Source organism: Armigeres subalbatus, unplaced genomic scaffold, assembly GCF_024139115.2.
Source record: "Armigeres subalbatus isolate Guangzhou_Male unplaced genomic scaffold, GZ_Asu_2 Contig149, whole genome shotgun sequence".
Classification (NCBI taxonomy): Eukaryota; Metazoa; Arthropoda; class Insecta; order Diptera; family Culicidae; genus Armigeres; species Armigeres subalbatus.
Window position 1 is genome coordinate 25,400 of NW_026942275.1, and position 7,381 is coordinate 32,780.

Genomic DNA, 7,381 nt, shown 5'->3' on the forward strand with positions numbered 1-7,381 from the left:
TCTGAGCCTCTTGAAGGAGGCATCCAGGCCTCTTGAAGGAGGCATCCGAGCCTCTTGAAAGGAGGCATCTGAGCCTCTTGAAGGAGGCATCTGAGCCTCTTGAAGGAGGCTTCCGAGCCTCTTGAAGGAGGCATCCAGGCCTCTTGAAGGAGGCATCCAGGCCTCTTGAAAGGAGGCATCAGGCCTCTTGAAAGGAGGCATCTGAGCCTATTGAAAGGAGGCATCCAGGCCTATTGAAGGAGGTTTCCAGGCCTCTTGAAGGAGGCTGAGCCTCTTGAAAGGGAGGCTTCTGAGCCTCTTGAAAGGAGGCTTCCAGGCCTCTTGAAAGGAGGCTTGAGCCTCTTGAAAGGAGGCTTCCAGGCCTCTTGAAGGAGGCTTGAGGCCTCTTGAAAGGAGGCTTGAGCCTCTTGAAGGAGGCTTCCAGGCCTCTTGAAAGGAGGCTTCGAGCCTCTTGAAAGGAGGCTTGAGCCTCTTGAAAGGAGGCTTCCGGGCCTCTTGAAAGGAGGCTTGAGCCTCTTGAAGGAGGCTTCCAGGCCTCTTGAAAGGAGGCTGAGCCTCTTGAAAGGAGGCTTCTGAGCCTCTTGAAGGAGGCTTCTGAGGCCTCTTGAAAGGCGGCTTCTGAGCCTCTTGAAAGGAGGCCTGAGCCTCTTGAAAGGAGGCTTCTGGGCCTCTTGAAAGGAGGCTCTGAGCCTCTTGAAAGGAGGCTTCCAGCCTCTTGAAGGAGGCTTGAGGCCTCTTGAAGGAGGCCTGAGCCTCTTGAAGGGAGGCTTCCGGGCCTCTTGAAGGAGGCTGGGCCTCTTGAAAGGAGGCTTCCGGGCCTCTTGAAAGGAGGCTTCTGAGGCCTCTTGAAAGGAGGCTTCCAGGCCTCTTGAAAGGAGGCTTCCTGAGCCTCTTGAAAGGAGGCTTCCAGGCCTCTTGAAGGAGGCCTGAGCCTCTTGAAAGGAGGCTTCCAGGCCTCTTGAAGGAGGCTGGAGCCTCTTGAAAGGAGGCCTTGAGCCTCTTGAAAGGAGGCTTCCGAGCCTCTTGAAAGGAGGCCTGAGGCCTCTTGAAAGGAGGCTTCTGAGCCTCTTGAAAGGAGGCTTGAGCCCTCTTGAAGGAGGCATCCAGGCCTCTTGAAGGAGGCATCCAGGCCTCTTGAAAGGAGGCATCTGAGGCCTCTTGAAAGGAGGCATCTGAGCCTCTTGAAGGAGGCATCCAGGCCTCTTGAAAGGAGGCATCTGAGCCTCTTGAAAGGAGGCATCCAGGCCTCTTGAAAGGAGGCATCCAGGCCTCTTGAAGGAGGCATCTGAGGCCTCTTGAAGGAGGCATCTGAGCCTCTTGAAAGGAGGCATCCAGGCCTCTTGAAAGGAGGCATCTGAGGCCTCTTGAAAGGAGGCATCTGAGCCTCTTGAAAGGAGGCATCTGAGCCTCTTGAAAGGAGGCATCAGGCCTCTTGAAGGAGGCATCCGAGCCTCTTGAAAGGAGGCATCCAGGCCTCTTGAAGGAGGCATCCAGGCCTATTGAAAGGAGGCATCCAGAGCCTATTGAAAGGAGGTTTCCAGGCCTCTTGAAAGGAGGCTTCCAGGCCTCTTGAAAGGAGGCTTCAGGCCTCTTGAAAGGAGGCTTCCAGGCCTCTTGAAGGAGGCTTCTGAGCCTCTTGAAAGGAGGCTTGAGGCCTCTTGAAAGGAGGCTTCTGAGCCTCTTGAAGGAGGCTCTGAGCCTCTTGAAAGGAGGCTTGAGCCTCTTGAAAGGAGGCTTCGAGCCTCTTGAAAGGAGGCTTGAGCCTCTTGAAAGGAGGCTTCCTGAGCCTCTTGAAAGGAAGGCTTCTGAGCCTCTTGAAAGGAGGCTTCCGAGCCTTTCTTGAAAGGAGGCTTCTGAGGCCTCTTGAAAGGAGGCTTCCAGGCCTCTTGAAAGGAGGCTGGAGCCTCTTGAAGGAGGCTTTCAGGCCTCTTGAAAGGAGGCTTCTGAGCCTCTTGAAAGGAGGCTTGAGCCTCTTGAAAGGAGGCTTCCGGGCCTCTTGAAAGGAGGCTTCCGAGCCTCTTGAAAGGAGGCTTCCGAGCCTCTTGAAAGGAGGCTTCCGAGCCTCTTGAAAGGAGGCTTCCGAGCCTCTTGAAAGGAGGCTTCCGAGCTTCTTGAAAGGAGGCTTCCGAGCTTTGTGAAATGAACCTTCTAAGCATATTGAAAGCAGCCTTCCGAGGTTTTTGAATCAAGACTTTCGACACTCTTGAAAGCAGGGTTCAGAGCCTCTTTAAAGCAGACTTACGAGCCTCTTGAAAAGAATATTTCGAGCCTTTTGAAAGGAGACTTCCGATTCTCTTAAATCGAGGCTCCCGGTGTGGCTTCGGATAACTGATACGTGCAGTACTACGGTGCAAGAGTCTTTTTTATTCAATGAATTGAAACTTTACTGGAAACATATGTAAAATTTTATACAAGAAATGCAGAAACAACGCGCGATATTATTTTGGAAACATAAAAAAAACATTAAATCCTACTAAAATGTTTAGACACAAGGAAAAGGGAAAGGTTTTTGGTGCTGACTGAGTTGTCCTCAGTAGGCCAAGTTTGGTTGGGTTGGATTTCAATACCAAATTTTTAAAAGGGCTTATCTGGCTACATGAACAAAGAATCATACGTCGATTTGACGAATCTGAAAGCATTTGTAAACCAACACCATCAACAGGTAGTAGAAGCCTTCAAGGGTATTTGCTATGTACATGTTTCATAGTGGATGGTTTTATGAATCTAGACTGATATATAACGGGTCAAATTACTTTAAATCATATTACTACACCGGGTCTCTTGAAGAAAGCTTTCAAGCCTCTTGATATGAGCCTTCCAATCCACTTGAAAGGAGGCTTCCTAGCCTTTCGAAAGGAGATTTCCGAGCCTTTTGAAAGGAACTTCCCGAGCCCTATGAAAGGAGTCTTCCGACTGCTTTGACTGACTGCTCTTGGAAGGAACTTTTCAAGACTTTTCAAAGAAGGAATCCGACCATCTTAAAAAGAAGCTTCTGTGCCTCTTAAAAGGAAGCTTTCTGAACTCTTGAAAACAGGCTTCTGGGTCTCTTGAAGAAAATTTCCATACTTTATTTCTGTCGTGACATTTCGCAATTTCGCTCTTATGTTCTACATTTAATATTTAGAACGATGATGTGTGAGACAAAGTTATAAGAATCTGTAAGCGTTGCAAAATTATCATAAATCACCTGTGTGGCCCTAAATGGCCGGAACGAAATTATGACAGCGACTCTCCGTGGATTCGTGTGCACGCTGCGAGGATCTGAGCAGAAGAGGTATATAGAGTCATGGCTTGCTGCTCGCCGATTGACACGCTGAGATGTGAATCTATAAACACACGCTGAAGGACTTCTACTCAAACCAATAACTGTTGAAACAAATCATTGACTAATTAATGGAATGCAATTTGAAAATTCAAAGTTTGCTTGAGCAACGCAATTGGCCATCTCTCCCCTCTAAAGAAAGCGTGTGCCAAATTATAGGCACAAAAAAAATCCAAAATGTAAAACCCAAAACGAATGGTTTGAAGTAGAGCTTCTAGTTTGAAAAGGTACTTGTACGGAGCCACGCAGAGGAGCACAGCTCTTGGACACTGCAAACCTACATCTATTGAACAAAAAAGCATCTTCGCAGTGATTAGGAAAAAATAAATACATGAAGCTATTGAACTACCGACAGCACATGTTCGCACCACGGCCAAACCCAAGCAATATCGTTGTGTCCAATATTGTGGGCGTTGTTATTTTGCTTCTATTTATGGTGTTTTTGCTTTGGCCCACCGACCGGACCTAGCTGTTCAAATTGATTGATTGCAAAAGCTGCTGGCGCCTGCCTCCTAGTCTTTCCTAGAAACATGCTCAACGAGAGGTTGGAAAATCCACTCATTGAGAATTCAATTCAGCTTCGGATTCCTTTGAGTGTTTATCTTCGGTACCGTAATCCAGGGACAAATTGATCACTTTGGTGACACTTTCGGTCATGCCACAACACTTAATAATGTCGGTAAGTTTTTTTTTAAACATCGCGGAATCAGTTTTGAGCTTGAATTGAAAAACCTTTCAAACTAATCAATTCGATCGCGGGCTACGGCACGGTGGGTTCTCCCCATAACAACGGCAATCCGATTTAGATACGATGGCCACATTGTTTGTGGACTAGCGCGCGTGGTCTGACGCACTCAAAATTCGGAGGAAGTTTTTGTAAGGCTGCTGCACGTGACAGTGGAAATGATTAGGTAAACAGCCAGAGGAGCTATATGCTGCGGAACACGCGCCACCGAAACTTGATCGAGAACTCCCAAAGCCATGAGTAACCACATTTTGTGAAATTTATATGTGGGTGGGTGGTGTCGGAAATGGGAAAATTGCATTTCAACCCAACTGGCCAACGCAGAAATAAATCGCGGCATTGAGGGCAGACCAGTTGCTAATTTTATATCGGTGGATTTTGTTTTGCTTCGAGTGGGAATTTGTAGGGCGTCGTTTCGGGTTAGTTGTATAGTATCGACAATACGCATAGGTATTTGGTATCTCTATAATATCAACACTGAATGGATGTGGCGCAGCAAATCAGAGAGGTTGTATCATTCAAACTGAGCTCGAAATTGGAAATATTGGGGCTTAGGTCGCAAAACGCTTCCGTGGATCGAATGGTAGTCCAAAATTGTACCATACATGAGAATAAAATATGTAGAACTCAGAATCTGACTAATAAGAAAACTTAGAGCTCAGTTCCATGCTCCAATTGTTTTTTTTTTATGATCAATATTAGAACAGTATCTGCTTTGATGGGACAACTTGCACCAATTTTCCAAAGGTAAATTGGCGATTACGTATGGTACATATACGCACTGCTGAATGTTGTCTTGTGTGACTAACCGTTGTTGGTCCTGTGCTGCACTTACCCGTTAATTATGCAGATGGGATAATGTTAAACTTGTGCAGACCAATGCGCTAGGATGCGGTATGACATTCTTGCAATCGAATCAATGAGCATTATGCGACCAATTTAGCTTTCAATACATGTGTAGATACAATTCCGAAAATCCGAAGTTCACTTATTTCGATTAACATAAGATAGAAAAGGCATTTCTGCTTTAATGTTTGGCTTTTTTATAGGTTGAAAAGCTGCAAACAGCCACCTGAATAGGCAAATGAGGTTGACAATTCTATTGACATGTCCTATTCTCCCCTTCAGTGGAGGGTGGTTTTCTCTTCTTTAAAAGCACCAGAGATCCAACCAAGGGGACACCTCTTGACCATTTCATTTGGATCTGATGTTGGCTGTGTCAATGGTCGAGAGTTAAGACAGATTTTCACTTGGACTAACAGTCTGAAATCTTTCCTGGTAAATATCATCCAAAAATATAGTCATTCGCTATAGCTACGACCAACATAACCTTCCCCACTGCAGAAAGTATCATTCACAAATCGACGTTCTAATTGATGGAAGGCACTTCTCCAACATTTACGAAATTAAAGCCTATCGTGCGTCAATATCGACTCTGATCACTATCTGGGATGGTTAAACTGCATCCAAAACTATCCACACGGTTAGAAAAAAGTACTTAATTTTAGGAACTTTTTTCTCTTGCATCTCCCTCCCTCTTCCCTTTGTTGTCATAAAATGAAGAGCAAAACCACTCAACAAGGGCAGTAAAGCATTGACGAATACATAGACGGAGGGGTGGCCATTTTTCCGGGCACCACTATATACCCCTGGGGAGTGACGGATTACAATTATTACAATCACTCGACCATTGAGAAGCCCCTCAATTCGAACCATGAAAACAAAAATGAAAATGACAACAGTTGTCATTTTCATTTTTGTTTTCATCTGGAAACCGATCGCACATCGAGTCCAACGGTTGTTCTCGTTTGGAATCGCTCCAACAGCAGCACCAGCACCATTTATCGGGAAGTGAGGTTGCCGGTACACGCACCAGCGCCACCAGCTCCACCGCCGCAGTGCTACTTGCCGACCTGAGTTCAATTCGCATAAAAGGCGACGAATTGTCGCGGTCTGCTTCATCTCCTTTGGTAAGTGTTAACATTTCCTGAATCAAAATTTACCTTTGTTTTGTACTTAAATGCCAGTATTTACAGTGAATTGATCTATCTTCTCATACAGATGAGCATCCGATCGAAGGAAATACCCGGCCTGGACAGCCAACGGTCTAGCCACTGTCCGGTGGTACGGGAGGGTCCCGCGCTGGGTTGCAATTTCTGCTGGAACACAAGGAGGATACTGCGACGGAAAACCAAGTACCACTGTCCCGAGTGCCAGACGAACTTGTGCATTGCGCCCTGCTTCCAGGAGTATCACGAACGCCAATCGGCGGAGAACCCTGCCCCCACCAGCAACGACAGCGGAAGCGGCTGTGTGTATGGTGTAGGTGGATTGTACGCAAAAGTGGATCTCCGATTTGTTGAGAATCTTTACTTTTGCGGAATTGTGTCATTTTTTTTTTATGGGTAAGAATAGAACACTCATTCAGACTATTGCTAGGAAGAAACATGTTTTGTAACGCTGCCTCCGGCTTGGATCGCTCCCCCGATCACGCTCGTCTACTCAGATTTACCTGGACCGTTTTATTGTATTCGGATTTTCTTTGAAATAATCAACCAAGAGGCGGAAAAAGTATACAATTATTAACGAAGATGTTTTACAAATCAAATTCGGTAGAAAAACACACAAATCTGATAGAAGGCGACGATGATCGTAATCCCTTTTGTCGGCGGAGTGACCGCTTGGGGGTTCAGGTCATATTTGTGAAAGTTTTCCCGTACAATATAAAATATTTGGACCGGCACCGGAAGTCGAACCCAGCCACCCTCAGCATGGTCTTGCTTTGTAGCCGCGAGTCTTACCGCACGGCTAAGGAGGGCCCTTAATTATTACGAATACATATCTTAGGATCACTTAAAAATGAACTTTTAATAGGATATCCGGAAATCCACATAATACATCAATCGACTCAGCTCGATAAATTAATTGATTGGTTTGTTGCCTAATTGATTACTAAGTTGCTTGATTGCTTTATTAGTTGGTTGGTTGCTTGATTGATTGTAGCTTGCTTGAATGGTGAGTTCCTTGATTGGTTGACTGGTTGGTTGCTTGATTTGTTAGTTAATTAATGGGTTGGCTGCTTGATTAATTGGTTGCTTAATTGGTGGGTTATTTGGTTGGTCGGCTTGTTAGTTGATTAGTTGTTTTGTTGGTTGCTTGAATGGCTTGAATTGGTTAATTGGTTGGTTGATTGATTGATTTGTTAGTTGGTGAAATGATTATTTGCTTGATAAGTTAGTTGGTTGATTGATAGCTTGTTTGATTCGTTTGATTGGTTAATGGTTGCTTGATTGATTGGAAGTGGTCTTGAATGA

The 7,381-nt window shown here is 45.5% G+C and overlaps 1 long non-coding RNA gene across 1 annotated transcript; it reads left to right on the forward strand.

The window, feature by feature from the left end:
- Positions 1–5,913: 5,913 nt before the first annotated feature.
- On the forward strand, positions 5,914–6,927 carry LOC134202868 (uncharacterized). The gene is made up of 2 exons (XR_009977365.1): positions 5,914–6,037; positions 6,129–6,927. It is a non-coding gene; the product is annotated as an uncharacterized LOC134202868 (long non-coding RNA).
- Positions 6,928–7,381: the final 454 nt, after the last annotated feature.